This window comes from Spinacia oleracea, chromosome 3, assembly GCF_020520425.1.
Source record: "Spinacia oleracea cultivar Varoflay chromosome 3, BTI_SOV_V1, whole genome shotgun sequence".
Classification (NCBI taxonomy): Eukaryota; Viridiplantae; Streptophyta; class Magnoliopsida; order Caryophyllales; family Amaranthaceae; genus Spinacia; species Spinacia oleracea.
Genome location: NC_079489.1, coordinates 28,129,580 through 28,147,639, shown reverse-complemented (window position 1 = coordinate 28,147,639; position 18,060 = coordinate 28,129,580).

The following is an 18,060-nucleotide window of genomic DNA, read 5'->3' as shown; positions in this document are numbered from 1 at the left end:
ATGAACATAAATAAACGAGTTGTTCATGAACATAAATGAACGAGCATTATGTTCATGTTCAAGCTCATTTAATAAAGTTGTTCAATCTCGGTTCATTTATTGAATAAACGGACATGAACGAGCTTTAACCGAACCCCAACCCGAGTAGTTTATTGAGAGTCTCGGCTCATTTGCACCCCTACTAATCTAATATATATAAATAAAGGAGGCACATTTGCTGAATATTTAGAGCACGTGGGAAATCTAATAGTATCGACCAATGAAAAATACGATTTCTAAATTATTTTTGAATTAAAAAAGTCAAGTTTCGCGTTAATAAATAATTAGGTGTCACGTATATATTTTAATTAACTAATTATTAATATATACAACTGCATCCAAAATCAAACACTCTAATAATTAAAAAATAAATCTAAAATGAAATTCAATTCAAAATCGACAACTAATCTAATCTAATATATAAAGTATAGCAGTTATAAAAGGATTTTTATTTTAATTTAACAATTTAATATAATTTGTGCATCGTACGGGCTAAAATTTAGTATATATAAATTAAAGCATACATATTTGTTTAGTTATTAGGGCGCCATGTAGGAAATCATTATATTTCGGCCAATGAGAAATAAGATTCTTATTTTATTTTAGAATTAAAAAATGTGTGTGCCACCGCCACGTAGATAAATAATTAGTTGCCAAATATATATTTAATTTAAGTAATTACTAATACAACTCTAATAATAATAAAACTCTCACACAAAAGTTTTGCATCCAAAATCAAAAACTCTAATAATTAAAGATTTTATCTAAAATAAAAGTCAGTTATGTAAAACATCTACTCGGTATAGCCTTTGCACTATTAATTATGTACTACTACAACTATAAACTCAACCCATAATCTAATTATTTTTGACATAATAACATAGCTTTTTAATAATAAAATAAATATGTATGAAGTATACTTATTGAATAAAATAGGATAAAATGATAAGATAATATTGAATAAAATAGAAAATTTAATTTTAAATTTGGGCAATTTGCTCAGTTATTTGAGGCCATGTAAGAAATTATTAGATTACGGCCATGCAGATAAATAATTAGTGTCACGTAAATATTTTAATTAATTAATTACTAATACAACTCTAATAATAATAAAACTCTACGCACAAGAGTCTTCCATCCAAAACCTAATATTCTAAATTTAAAGAATAAATCTAAAATAAAAGTCAATTATTGTCAATAATAGTAGTATATCCTTTGCATTATTGATTACGTACTAAAGTACTACTCAAGTACAACGGGCTACAACTAATAAAATCAACCCATAATTTAATTATGTTTGACATGATAACATAGCTTTTTAATAATAAAATTAGTGTTATTGGCTCGTACGATGCCCTGGGTATTTATATGATTTAGAAATTATTTATATAAAAAAATTAATTGATATGTACTGTAAATTTTATTATACGGAGCATTACGTATGTAGTATATTGTTTACGAACTAAAACTGGTTAACAAACTTTTTGAGTAATTTACTTGATTTGTATAAAACTCGATTTTTTGTTCTTCACGTACTTATACGTAGTACCTTATAAGAATTTTCTTAAATTACAAATTGTACATTGGGTTACAACCTTACAAACCTTTTAGCGGGGAACTATAGGCCAGCTAAACATTAGGTACAATGTTTATTTTTCCAATTTTTTTAACAATTCCATGTAAGAATTGAATAATTTTCAAAAATAAATAAAAATATATCCATACTTCATTCTTCCATAAATATCGCACCATGGTTGACTTTTACTCCTCTAACACATTACATTGACTCTTAATATTTCAAATCGTGTGTAAATAAAAATTGCTTGTTGGTTCAGTGGTGATTGGGGCTGAACTTGGTAGGGAGAACCCGTGTTCGATCCCCCGCAACAACAATTGGGAGGGACTGAAACCTAACCACCCAGAACTCGCCCCGAATTCGGATTAGCCATAAGGGTGAACCAGGTGCTAACACCAAAAAAGAAAAGAAAATATATATCAATACCAATCTAACATAATCCAACATGACTACAATTTTCTTACGTATGAATCACAAAAAATCGCTAAAGTCGTAGTGTGAATAGTGTAAAAAACAAAATAGTGCGATATTTCCGAAACGGGTGAAGTATATGATTTGAAGTATATAAAGAAAAATCAAACAACTTTTTGTTATCATAAATGGTTACTCAAGATTGGGCATTAAATTATTAACATTGATAGAACATATTCTTTTTCATTGATTTAAAGTCATAACATGATGAATTGGAGTGGTGGTTAAAACTTTACATTAATAAAAGCAAGATCATGAGTTCGAGCATCGATACGGAATACAATATAAAATTTTATTTAATCAAACATTGGAGCTTAAAATAAGCTTAACTTCCAATCACAAAGTATTTTAAATAAACGTGATTTCTTCTTAGGTTTAATCATACTCGTCTTTCCCAATGAAGAGAAATCTAATAGGAGTTCAATGTGATTTCTTCTTAGGTTTAATTATACTTTTTTTTTTTATCATAAATGATAAATTTAGTTGTAATTTTTGTAGTTGATCTCATTAAGTTGCACACCGTAGTGTGATTTTTCAGTTATACATACCAACTTTTAGTGAATTTGGTTGTAAATATTTAGTTGATGTCATCAAATGGTAGCGGATGTGCCTTTTTTTTTTTGTTATAAGGAGCATTAAGTTTGTGTTCTTTAGTTAAAAAAAAAAAGAAAAAGAAAAAAAAAAAAAAAAGTCAAGTTGAAAGGCTGTTTCAAAATCATAAGCATTTCACAGTAAATTAGTAATAATTTGAATTTAGATGATGACTTTTTCTAATAATCCTGTAGAGGACTATAGTACTAAATCAAAGTATATCATATGTTTTTTCCTTCTTATACCTTCAATATTGTGCCTTAACATTAGAAAACATACAAGAGATATTTCTATGTACTATAAAATTTAGGAAATTTTTGATAAAAATAATTCAACCTTTCCCCGCTTTTCAATTAACAGTACGACAAATCGATTAATCCTAAATAATCCAACGTTTAAGACGAGTCTTCTAATAACATGTCAAGTGACTGGTAACCTGCTGAGACAGGTCAATGAGTCTCTGTTGACTCTTTTCCCCTCCTAAACTATTTCTTTTACAAGTTAAGCATGACATGTGTCGTTTTCAAATTGGTCTATCTTATTTAATTATTTTAATTATATAAAAAAATCATCTCCTCCCCTCCACCAGAGTTTTCTCTCTCCCCGGCCTCGACCACCGACCACTCCACCAGAATTTTCCCTCTTCTCGTCTCAGCCTCTACACCACTGACCCCCACCAGATTTTTCTTGATATCCCTTTAATCCTCCAAACTCCACGAATGTATACAACGATATGAGAATCATCGTGATGAGTGCTTCAACCTCCCTTAATCCTCCAAACAGTATGCTATATCAAGCACTCCCCTTAATCCTCCAAACTCCACGAATGATTAATGCATTAACTTGAAAATCAATCAAGTTTCAATAAAAGATTCTTGAGCTCCGAAATCTGACAATTGAACCAAAATTGACAACAAAAATATAGTACAAAATTTTCATGAACAACCCAATTAGAAAAATCCCCACCAACAATGAGATCAAATGTCATTCCAATTAGAACAATGTTCGATCAAATTACAATCAAAATTTATGCTTAAATAAATTAAGCATATGAAAAATCTAACAATTTGATGTCCTATTCGAATCACAAATCAACACCAAGAAAAAGTACCTAAATAAATTAGAACTCATAACTCCATACTCAGCATCAGGAAGACCATTTTAGAAGAAGTTGATTTTAGCAAGACATTGTTTTCAAGCGAACGAGGATTCTTTAATTAATTTGTTTTAGTGTGTCAATGGTCCTCATTTACGGCAGTTGGTGGAAGATCGTGTTGAGCACATCGAGGAAGGGGGAGAAAGAAAGAGACATTGGTGGTGGGTTTTCAAAGGGGGGAGATAAATCGCATGGGAGGGGGTTAAATAAACCGCACGGGATAGGAAGGGTTTAATAGCAGGGAAGGGGTTGGTTAACTCTATAAACCGCCATGTCACCAAGTTAACCTGATTCAGCAGGTAAAAAAAATCTCACTTGACCTGTTATTAGAAAACTCGTCTTAAACGTTGGATTATTTAAGATTAACATACTGTTAATAGAAGAACAGGAAAAGATTGGATTATTTTTATCAAATTTTCCTACAATTTATTGGCTTTGTTACAATTTTTTTTCAATTTAATTATCATATTCCCTCATCTATATTTACCAATTTAATTGAGAAGTTTCTATATAAATTGAGGAAAAAAATATCCACAATATTTGAAAAGTGAATTATCTCAACAAAAAACCATCGTATAAAGTATTAGTCGGGTAATACTCAAATTCATCGAATAAAGTTCCTAACAATGATAAAATTTAAATAAAATAATAATTGTAGTAATAGAAGAAAACAACTACTAGGATATATTTGTTTGTTAAAATAAACTTATATTATAAATGGTTTTTAGCATAAGGATATTGCAATTAACATAAGATTGGAAGCACATTTCATAGTTTATAATATATTCATACCGAGTATTAGTTTTATTCAATATATTAGTACAAAACGGTGCATTGAACGAGTTTAAAACTAGCCTCTATTATGTAAAGCAATGCCTGAAACAACGTCAAAGATGTGAACTACCCTTTATATCCTCCCCTTAGTTTAATTTTTTTTAATTAAAAAGTAAATTTTTATTTTGCTAACCATAATTTGTTTTTTTGGGTGTAAATGAGCCACATGGAAATATAAATTACAAAATGAGGATGGGATTCGAACCTGAGACATATCGTACGCATGCCTCAATCATAATCACTAGGCTAAGACCTCATCGGGAACCATAAAGTGATAATGAATAACTTATATATATGAAGTTATTTTGCTAATTTTAATTTCAAAAAAGAATAAAGTTATTTTTCTAACCATATACAATTTTCATATAAATATCTATGGATTTATAAAATATGTACTTTGTGTATGATTTTAAAAAAGAAGAAGTCGTGATTAGCTAAATAATTTATGAAATCTTGAAAGGGATATTTAACCATTGGTTATGGTGGTACATTCAAAGGGGAAAAGGGGGTCATTCTACGATAACAAACATTGATTTATTAATGTTGGCTTACATGCATTCTAAAAATCACGAACATTGTCGTTTGCATAAAAGGTTAGTCATCTATATTTGTAGTTTATTGGCAAATTTCTCGCAGTAATGCTAAAAGATGTCCTAGTTCCCAAAAAACACCCCTTTAACAAAACATTCCCATCAACTGTCCACATTAACGAGTTGGAAAATAAATTTATTCTTTACCATAAAACCGCTATTTGCTTGTGGGTTTACTATAAACGAACCGCTAGTTTAATTGGTACTCCGTAGTTTATTAGTGTGGAAAAAAAATATAGTAGAAACTCTTTTTGTACTTGAGACAACCATCAATTGATTTTCTTTTGAAAATTTTGTCAAATAGAACCCCATAAACTTCCGTCTTTACGGGTTACAACCTCAAACTTTCATTTTGATTAATTACAATCCAAACATAATCCCACAGTTAAAATTACAACCCATATCAGATGCCGACTAACTTAATCGAAAATGATATCATAATTATAATTCCTCCCAATTAAATGTTTTTGTGAAAAGAAAACCTATTTTTTAATTAATTTTTTTTTAAAAAAAATTATGCAAGTGATCCCCATTTTTTATTCCCTTTAATTTCGCCCAAAGTGTTTTTTCAAGATCATTTTTATTGGGAGTAAATTATTGCATGTTTCAATTTATTAGGTTTTTGACACTATTCACATTTGAAGAGAATTTCCTAATTTTTTTCCCAATATATAAGGAAAAACATATTCATGTGAGAGTAGGGGTGATAATGGTTCAGCTAATCGAACTAATAACCTTATCAAATCGGGTAACGGATAACCAATAATGCTAAAATTGATATCCATGATCGAGCCAAACCGATAAGTTCATGTACCCAAAATTCCGGATCGGATAACCGCTACCCGATATGATATCCAACTGGAAAAAATAGAGTTTATAAATAGATTATTGTAATATTATTCAACACTAAATACCAAATTAGCACATGATTTTGACTCACTAATAATAAAATTACAATTTACTCAAATTATAAATTGATTATTAGCATTTAGGATTTTAAGCTCCTGGGACAAAAAATATTTATAGGGTAAACCTTAAAAAATAAATTCTTATTAAATCGTTATCGAGTACCTGTTGTTTATAAAATGATTTACGTAACATATATCCATATTTCGGATCGGGTATCCAAATTTATAACCATATTGGTTCGAGTACTCTGTAATCCCCCGTAAATTTATAAATTTTATTAATATATTTTAACGTATATTATTTATATTTAAATAGAATTTATGAATTTTAAGTAATAAATATATAATTAACGTATATTTATTTTATTTTAAGTACGTTCTAAATATTTAACGATTTTAGAACTTTATTATATATTTAATGTATATTTAATTTTATTTACATATATTCTAAATATTTTAACGGTTTGTGCAATCAAGAATAATTTTAGAATTTTAAGTTAAAAAGAATTTGAATTTAGAAAATCGATTGAATTTAGAAAACGATCTTATTTCGGTTTTGGATTCGAATCCTAAAATTAAACTCCTAATTCTAGCCCAATTGGCAAAGCCCAAATAATAAGACCCAAAACACTTTACTCCTTTCCTTCTCTTTCAATTCACGTAAAAAGCAAAAAAAAAAAAAAGAAACAAGAAACACCCAAAACCCTTTTCGTTCTCATCATTCACGTGAAGTTGCAAGCCCTCAACCTCTCAGCCGTTTTCTCTCCTCCTTCACGTCGTTGCTCAGCCACCAGCCACTGTCACTTCAGGCCAGACCACCATCGTCCTCGCCGCCGGTAAATCTCTTATCTCGTTCGTCCTCCTTCTTCTCTCTTTGTTTCGTTTCTTGCTCTCCCCTTAACTTCTGTTTGTGTGTTCGACCAGCCTCCACTGACGCTGCTGTTGCGCTGCCTTGCTGCGCCGCTGCCTCCGTCGCCCACACCATCAGCCACCGCGTCTCAGTCAGGCCGGTGCTCCCCTTTTCCTCCCTCTCGTTTTTCTATTCTCTTTCGACCTCCTCCTTGCTTGCTGCACAAGTCCTCCTCGCCAACCACCAGCAACCACCGTGCGCAGCACCTGACCCGACCAGTGCCGCCGCCCAGTACCACCGCTGTCCCCGCCGTGCCCTAGTCACCGCCGGCCATCACTCCTCCTCTCCTTTGGTTATTTCCAAACCCTTAAAACTAATTAATGTTTTAATTACGTTTTAATAATTTAATTTATGTTCTTGAATTAAATTTATAATCTTTATGGTTTGAATATGATTTTCAGATTTGGTGTTGATATTATAAACTAATTATTTTCAGTTTTGGTTGATTAAAATATAAGTTAGGGTTTAATCATGTTTTATTAATTCGAATTATGTTTTCTTGAATTAAAGTTATAGTTTTATGATTTAAATTAGGAAAATTTGGTAATATTAATCCAACCTTTGGCCGATTTTCTTTTATTAATCCCACCTACGACATATTTTTTAATAATCCCACCTTTACTACCCGACGACTTTTATTGGGCTTAAGTGGCCGGTAATCGGTGAAAAAGTCAACGAGATGGTGATGAATTGATGATGATGACTGAATATATCGAGAGAGAGTACTGCCATGTAGAGAAATAATGCCGCTTACAACAGTTTTATGACATGTTGGGCCCAATAAAAGTTGTTGGGTAATAAATGTGGGATTATTAAAAAATATGTCGTAGGTGGGCTTAATAAAAGAAAATCGGTCAAAGGTTGGATTAATATTACCAAATTTTCCTTTAAATTATATATTTCAGATTATACGAATTATATAATAAATTAAGTTACTAATTTTCAGATTATATTATATTGGTTAAATTAGTGCCTTTAAGTAGTAAAGTGTGACTTTTGAGGTTTTAATGGCTTTAAATCATAATAGAACGATTATATATTATTAAAGCTATTATTTTTATGATTCTAAGAATGTTAATTATGTTTTGGAGTAGTTTGAAATTAGTTATATTGCTGAAAATTTAAAGTACGATGTTTGCAAAGAGTTTTCAATGAATTTCAATCACTAATTCAATAATTATGATGCTAGGAAATCAAAGGTTTAAGTTTTGATATTGGGGAATGTTCTAAATATGTTTAGGATGCATTTAGAATGCTTTGTTATGGTTGCCAATGATTAGGAATTGATTTGGGTACGTTTCTTGATTATTTTAGGCGGAGAATTCTTTGTGGGTGACTTTTGAATTCGTTAAAGTGGCCTATCAGTTTGTTTACACAAGGTACGTACATACCGTGTGCTTGGATGTGTGTTGTATTGAGAATATGATGAATATATTTATGAACTTGTTTATGTTGGAATTTCATGTTCAACGTCGTTGAATTAATGCGTTGAGCATAGAACTTTATTTATAAGAATTGAATCATGTTAGCATGGAATATTGATGCAAGCATGTTGGTTTTGTGGAACTTTATATTATTTAATATTGGTTTAGATCTTTATTGATCGTTGTTCCTCTTTAGATTTTCACTACTTTATAAGGGCCGAGGACCTTGTTTGGTGGTTGAACCTTATACCTAATAAAGGTTTTTAAATATAGATAAAGGAAGGATTAAAATAGTTGGAATTGGCTCTTGGTTGAATGTTGTGATCACTGGTTTAATTCAAAGATAAAAGAAGTTATGTTTACTTGTTGAATATAATATTTATGTTTAATGAGTCATAACCAAGTATTAAAAGTTAAGTCATGTAAAGTGAAAATGAGTAGCAATAGCTTTAGACTGTGCACGTCTAAAGTGACGGACAATCAGGAGTTGGGGTCATGGGTAGCCTATGGCTTTTTCTGGGGCCGGATCGATCACCGGTTCTATTTTTATTTAAAAAGTCCCTCTATATCGCAGGTCATTGGGGTTTACGGAGTCGCGCCCGTACCTCGTCTTCCTTAGTGAAGAAGAAGAAGTTTCTAGTAGACAACTCAGTCCATTGACTATTTCAATTAAAATAATGTTAATGATACAAAGGTCTAGTTCAGTCAAGTATAGTCTTCAAGTCAATATATCTTGATTATCCTGCTTATGTTTTATTTAGTACCATGTTAGGATTGTTCGTTTAATAGAATCATGTTAGGATTATTATTGATTTAGTATGTAGTACTCAGCTTTGCTGATTACGTGCTTTTGCTTGTGCATGTTGATCATGGCTATGCCTTATTGATCCTGTGATGACCCAATCTTTGGTGAGCAGTCTCTAAGGATCAATAAGCATTGTCCATCTGCAGGTTTGAAGATGTTGCATCATTGGGATCGGGAATAGAGAGCTTGTATTTAGTTTTGATTTGCTAAGTTAACTTGGGTTTGTTAATTGGGACTTTAAACTTGTCGTACTATTTATATTTCCTTATTTTCGTTGGATGATTTTTGGGATTAAATCTGTAATAGATTGTTTATAAACCTAAAGTTAGTTTTATGTTTTCCGCTGCAAAATTCTGAGTAAGCCGTTACGTTTTCACACGGACGATAATGCCTTGATAATTCTCTACGTTTTATATTAAAAGATTATTTTAGAAAAGAGAGAATTGTCGGGGTGTTACATACTCACTTTTTCGGTTTTCAGATAGTTTTGCGCAATCCTAATGTGGGATCACGTTTGATTCGTCCTCAGTGAGTATTATAAGAATTTCAAAATTTTATAATTTTAATCGTGTAATTGAAGATAAAAATGATATAAATTGTGTGTAGGCAAACGGTAAAAAATACCATAACATCATTATAAAACAAAGGGAGTATATATAATTAATGTTATTATACAAAAACCTGATTAAATAAAGTAAAACTAAATGTAGAGACCTAATTTGTGTCTCCCCTTAGAGCCGATGACGATACCACCAACCTATATAACTTCAAGTTGGAGCAACTCTGAGCGGAAGCACCAATTGCATAATACAATGAACTTATTCCAATCCTAATGTCAACTTCTAAAATTCCCAAATTCAATTCAATCTTCCAAAAATTCAATTCCCGGTCACGTTCCAATCCCCGACATCAGTTCAAAATCCAAGTACAATCCAGCGAAGCGGATGCTACAATGCATCCCTAAGGCATGTTTTCACTCAAAACCATATAAATGATTGCAAATCCTAGAGCCGACCCACAAAACCCAAGCAACACGGAAAAACCCGAGTAGCCGTTTCCGAAATGAATATTTCCCTAAAAACGTCACTATCAAGACGTGATCTTTTTCTCTAACATTGTTCACCAAGAAAGCATAAGTACAATGCATTTAATGTGAATTCTCCTAATCACCCAACAAAGCCTAAGCCACGCTTTTGTTGTCGAAATCTGTGCAGGGACAACAACCAGCGCAATTGGAGCCCCAAACGCAGCTCTTGCTCCAAGCGTTGCTGTTATGCAGTGTGCTTCGTCCAATTTTCCTATAAATGCCCCTTAGTTTTCAACAAAACTAGGAGGAGTTTTAGAGAGCAAAACAATAGCAAAACTCTGCCAAAAATATAATCTGTCACACTCGTACAAATCTTCAAACTCATCACTCATACAAAAGTATTGCTAAAACCCTAATACGAAAACCATGGAGCTGACACAAATTGAAAGAAGTTGGTTAAAAACTTAAAATTTATTGAAGTGACAAATTAATAATACAATGTCATCATTTTCCGATCAATTCTTTTATGACAAATGATATGTATGGGCCTTAGAGGTTTTGGTTTGCCACATATTCTTTTTCCCAAATTCTTATATGAGACTGTCCTCACCATCACCAGTTCACACTTGCGAATTTAGTTATGTTACTTCTATAGTTTAGACATGTAACTTTTTTTTTAATAATTTTAGAGGATGTATTTTTTTTAGTTTAGGTATGTTACTTCTATAGTTTAGACATGTTACTTTTTATTTATAATTTTAGATGAGGTACTTTTTTAGTTTAGGTATGTTACTTCTATAGTTTAGACATGTTACTTTTTTTTATACGGAATAGTTTTAGGGGAGGTACATTTTTAGTTTAGGTATGTTACTTTTATAGTTTAGACATGTTACCTTTTTTTTATATATAATTTTAGAGGAGGTACTTTTTTAGTTTAGGTATGTTAATTCTATAGTTTAGATCTGTTACTTTTTTTTATATAGTTTTAGGGGAGGTACGCTATTGGTTTCGCGCTCGTCACACCATCAAGTTGATGGTGTGACTGGTCTCACAAGAGACGCGCTCATTTTTTTTTTTTGTCATGCTTGAAATGATACGTAAGATACGAGAAATTAAACTCTATCGCGGATGCTTTTGCAAATTAGGATATTAATTATATTTTCTCACCTAAAACTTTGTCTTTGTGATTGTATTTTCTATTGGGATTTCCCTTTAGTGAAATGGAGTTAAAGACAGACCAATTTAGGATTGACTGTCGTGTGTACGATTAGAATCTCCAAAACATTGACTTTGTCATTAAAACCCACATATATGTAGACAAAACACCGTTTGCCTTACGGCGTCAAATGTTTACTAATTTTTTCAATTAATAAGTATATTGATCTGACGTCGTTTTGTGTACCTAAACTGATGGATGTTTATTATATTTTCAATTACCTATATGTTAGATTAAGCTACTGGAACATATAGGTAATTGTAAATATAATAAACATGCATCAGTTTAGGATACAATATAAGGATTCATGTATTATTTATATATTTCTCTAAAACCGATATTTGTCTTACATCAACTAAGCTGCTTGTTGTCCTTTTAAGTTATGTTACCAAATTCTATTCTTTAATCCGACAAACAACATCATAAAATAGAAACATTGAACAAATTAAATTATTTGGGTATCACACCAACCAATCGCCATTGAACAAAGAGCATTACTGACTACGGAGTATTTTTTTAAGTCAGGGAGAAGTGACCGGCTTATGGGACCAAAATCTTATACAAGTTCGTTTGGGTTAACCTATCGATCATGTCGGCCGGGTAAATCCTATCCCTGATAATGTACATGACCGGGGTTTGATTCCAAAACTTCTAAATGAAAGTTTCTATTATAATACAACGTACAAACAAGAGAAGCACAAATTGTCAAATTATGTTTAGGCACATAACTCCTTTTTTCAAAAGCAAGAAAAAAAAAAAAAAAAGAATATTCAGTGGTTTTTAAGCAAAGAGCAAATGAGATTGATGTTTATCACTATATAAAATATATTGATCCTTCAAAACATACAAGCATAACTACAGAAGTCACTACAAGAAATTGTACCATTAACAATGGAAAATCCCGTCGCTAAAGGCCAATAATCGTTGATTAATGACGGGATCTCCTGTCGTGAACTCGTCATAAAGGGGCCGTCGTTAATGGAAAATCCCGTCGTTAACCCGTCGTAAAAGACATTTATGACGGTTGTTCCCGCCTTTTAGGACGAGATTTTTGACCCGTCGTAATTAGACTGTCATTAAATATACAAATTCTTGTAGTGAGTGTATGACAATGTTAAATGTTGATACTCCGTATATAATTATGATACATAATTAGAGTATAGTTTAGGGTGAGTCCTTGATTTAACCTTGTGTATTTCAAAACGGTGTATATGTCATCCCTTAATGATCACTGATGTTCAGGTAAACCCTCTATCTCTTAATATTTGTTACTGGGTTAAACATTCTATATATGTTTGACTATAAATGACGCAGTCGGAAAATATCAAGAAAAACAAGCGCTAATCTTTAAAACGAACGAACATATTTACAAGCGGTAAATCTGTAAAAACTCCGGGATCCACCAGAAGAGAGATAAGCTCTCAGGGTTTTATTATCAAAAGAATAGTTGATTTCTAATGACGACTCAATCGTGTTTAAATAGTTAACTCAAAACTCTAATACGAAACGGAATTAAAAACAAAACTCGAAATAATTAAACTGCAATTTTCTAGCCCTAAACGAAATCGGGCTTGTTTACGAAAACATATTCTATTAAGCATTCGGACACAGGAAGCCCGACTAGTAGAAATCATTTCAGCAGTTTTCGACGATTTGCTTCTTCATGGAATCGTGCAACCATCCTTCCTACATCAATAAATCTATTTAGAACACTATAATGATTTCTAATAAAAGTACTTGATAATATTACAATGTTTTTCTTATGTTGTAAATGTGTAATATAAGCAGTACAAATACAAATGGGGAGAGGGAGAATCAAGTTCGTAATTTATCGTACACAGTCTTTCAATTTAGACCAGTATACCAATTTATCATATTATCAAACATATCATACCTGCATCAATATTATTTATGAACCACATCCTACAAGGGGAAAAAAAGTTAAAATATTGGTAACCACACTTTGTGTTTATAATATGATTATAAAATTAATAAAGAGTAGAGTAGTACATAAATGAGTAATTAATCATATTCCTCAATGTGTAGTTATAGAGAATTGCGATTGTATTTTATTATTATTAAAAATGATTAATAATATTAGCCCAAATTATGAAATTATCATTTCTATTTGTGTTGATTACCTAATTAATGCTAATGACGAACGTACTCATGCAACAACTATGCAACTCGAATCCTTGTATTGTATCCTACTACGCTTAATTAATTAAGTTAGTTTCTACTTTCAAGTAAATTAAAATTTTAAATTCCTATTGAAGCGGGAACACAGAGGTGTTGACATGTTGTCTACATGATTGCTGATACTGTTTGATTTTGAAGGGTTTGATTTATATGATTTACCCATTATGTCTATCTATTCTATTTCTAAACTCTAATTAATTATGTCTTTCTTTATATTGAGAACTCTATTTATGACACCGCGAATATATTAAATACGGAAATGATAAAGGTCGCAACATGCGACTTTTAAGCCGTGTAACAATAATGACATGGCATGCTTATGTGTACTGGTTTAAATTGGAAAATAAAATATTTAACTTATATAACTTATTATACATGTTTCATAAAAAGGTAAGAAAATCTTAATATTCTAATTTGTTTCATCGATTTCCTTATTTACATATTTTCATAATTAAAATATTACATTGATAGTACAAAAATAGTTTAACGACGCATAGCCTACGTGTCTCATTTGCACCAATTAAACTCTGACACGTAAGATTGCGACAACTAAATGTTGTCGCAACTTGCGACCTTTATCATCACTCTATTAAATATGCTACGTACATACAATTGTATCATGGTCAATTGGTCATCACCAGTTAATTAGTACACAATGTTGTGTTCAATTTGTGGACTATGGACCGTGGTGCACATAGAGCTACGTGCACCAAAAGAACATGTGTGTTTAAGTAAAAGAACACGACACTACGGCAAAAGAACATGCGATATAATATTTCACTTTTTTATTATAAAAATAATTTATTATTTTACTATTTATTAAAACCTAAATAAAAAAAATACTCATGTTCTTTTCTCGTAACCAGATGTTCTTTCAATTATATACTGTGTTCTTTTGGTGCACGTAGGTCTATGTGCACCATGATCCACCTTCTAAATTGCGATGTTGTGTTTGATGAATCATCCATGAGTTGACTACAATGAGAAAGTATTACACCAAGAGAGTGATGGATAGCTCAGTTGGTTAGAGCTTTCATCCCGGTTCCAGGTGATCGTGTGATCGATTCTCATCCCCGCCCTTGTGGCTCATTTGCACCAAAAAAAAGAAAGTATTACACCAAAAATAAAACATAAAATGGTTAAATAAGAGTTACATAATTTCTTGCAGTGTAACAAGTCTATCCCTTGCTTAACAATACAATGTTAACAACTAGCAAGACGTTGCTCGACACGTTAGCCTAATGTAAAAAGCAAGCCATATATCCTCAACAAATACAAAAATTCAATCAAATTTGTTATCTCTATTTTATATATGTGTATCAAATAGTACTGCATAGGTATATTATCCGTGAGTTAACGACAATGAGAAAGTAAATGTACATGAGCGGCATTGCGTAAGTATATATATTGTATTGGCTGATATTGTTACTGGTCTCACATAAATTTTTACATAGGCAAGATCTCGCAAGTCGCACCGATCAAAGAAGACAAAAATTAGAATCCAAAAGGATTAAAAAAAAGAAAGAAAAGAAAAAAAGAAAAGCCGAAGGGATTCGATACAGGTACCATGCTTCAAATATACTCCACTCTTGATCTCTTTTCTACTTTAGTGCTATTTCGAGTAATACTCTAATTTTAACTTTACTCTCTTAATGTTTCTTTCTATGTAAAGGCCAAAACACATGCCATGATTTGATCAAAGAATACATGGAAGATTATATAATAATTAAGTAATGGTTTGGATTGTGGAGGTGTCAATTAATTTGGCATTACATTAAGAATTAAGATGATAATAATATTATTAATAGTTAGTGGTCCTTTTTGAAACATAAAAGCATTCAAGCAAAATCACGTGACGCCTTCTACTTTAAATATCCAAAATCTTGTGCACGTAATAATTTATGCCGGAATATACCGTATTACAGAGGGCAAGGAGAATGTGAAATCATAATGTCTTCTTCATGCGTACAACAATGTGTTCGACTTCGTTTCTTTAAAGCTAGACCTGACAAAACCTCAGCAAACAACAAACTTCATATTGTGTGTTGTACAGTTCGTGTGTAAGAGTATTAATACATGCATTATACAATATTAGTCAAAACGAGGCTCGGCTCACCGCGTCAGTTATTCTATGTTTTAAATCTACAAATTACCAAAGCTTAATCGTGTTTGGGAATTCGATTATATATAATACAAAACTATTTGGAAAAACAATAAAACTATGGAAATTAATATTTTTAACTTGTTTGATTATTGGATAAATTTTTTTTTTACCACATAAAAAATCAAAAAATTATTTTTTACTACCTAAAAAACTAAAACTTGTATTTTACCACCTAAAATAAATAAATTAAAACTTGTTTTTTACCAACTGAAAAATGGAAAAATATATGAAAATATTATATAGAGGGCCACAATAACGGCAATAATTCTTATATGTTTTATTTTTCCATGATTTCATGTATTTAATTCTCTTATCTTCCCCAACTTCCTTATGTTTCATGAATTTATATAATTTATCACCACCATTAATTCACAAAATTGACAAAATTTAATGGAAGTAAAAAGAGAAGGGTGAAAGAGTTAAAGAAAATCACACAGGGAGTGTAAAAAATTAGAGGAAAATTGAATTAGGAAGCCATACGTAAAAGTTTCTCTATTTTTTCGCTTTCAGGTGGTAAAAAACAAGTTTTAATTTTTTTAGCTTTTAATTTTTTAAGGTGGTAAAAAGCAATATTTCAATTTTTATAGGTGGTAAAAAACAAGTTGTCCTTGATTATTTAATGAACAAAAAACTATTGGAAAGTAAAATATTTTACCTAGTAGTTTTTCATTGTTTAGTTAATTTAACAAGCAAATTTTTTAAAATTAATAAGAAAATTTTAGATTTACAATAGGTTTTCACAAATTTTCCATTGATGTTGAAAGAAAAACTATGAAAATCTACACGACTCAATATAACTACGGAGTATAAAGATCTCTACATATTTTTACATATTTACTAAAACAAACATTATGAAATTGAGAAATTCATATAAATCTACACTTTTACTTAGTTTTCCTCATTAAAACGTAACTACAAACATAATACTCCTCTGACTTTAGAAAAAGGGACAACCAAAATAGAGTGAAAACTGATACTCCCGCCCTGAAATGAAAGCCTACAGACTTATCTCAATTTGTGATAATTTCCTCTAATCGTTTACACATACGGAGTAAGATGCATGTAATTTGTAGGCATATTGTCCCCTAATAAACTCTGTTCACATAAGTTAGTTATAATTTGTATGCAGGTATATTGGCAGTAGTATCTTAAAAGTAGCATAAAGGGGAATGTGGAAACTATTGCATTTGGTCTGACTCCAACTATGGAGTGAGTAACGACGTGAACTTCGAGAATTTTCGTAGTTTTGTGAGTATTTTAATAGAGTGGTTGATTGACTTTGTAATTGTATGTTTAGCATATTCAAGCTTGCTATCCAGACTTTTTCGTGTTTGCCACTTTGGCAGTGAAATGTACTGCAAAGTCTTCAAAATGAGGGAATTGAACTACTTTGTTCCAGCTGTTAACATTGGCAAATACAAATAGGGGGTCCATTTCAAAAGCATAAATCTATTTATATTCCCCAAGGAAGATTATAAATTGTAAACATAATCACATTAATAGAATGATAGCTCATTAATTTGATATTTTGATTTGGATATATTTCCACTCTGTTGGGCCGACTGGTATGTATCTAGAGGGGTTAGAAGCTAACTCGACTTGAAAAAATCACCTGTTTCGAACTCTAATCGAATTGGTTTGACCCAGAAAATTCAGGACCCAAACCCGATCTTTAACCGGTTTGAGTCTATCCAACACCCGTTTCATCCGATCTGAACTCCACCCGTAACCAGTTTGATTCGACCCGAACTCCACCTGTCGCCGGTTAGATTGCACACAAACTCCACCTGACACCGGTTTGACCCGACCTGAATTCACCGGACACCGATTTGGTTTGACCCGAACTGTTATCTAACCGACATCGATTTAACCCGACCTAAACTCCATTCGACACCGATTTCACCCGGCAAATATCTGAATTTTACCCGGTTTGACCCGAATCATTTTCTAATCAGCCTTTTTGTATTGAATCGACTTGGTTTTTACCTTCAACTCTCTTTGTTACTCAAATTCATGTTTTGCGAATCTCGACTCGAAATCGAAAACTCAAAGTCAAGCTCGACCAAACTCGAAAAATCACAAAAATATCAAACTCGACTCAAGCTCGAAATAAAACTCGAGCTCGAACTCAACTCGGAATAAAACTCGAG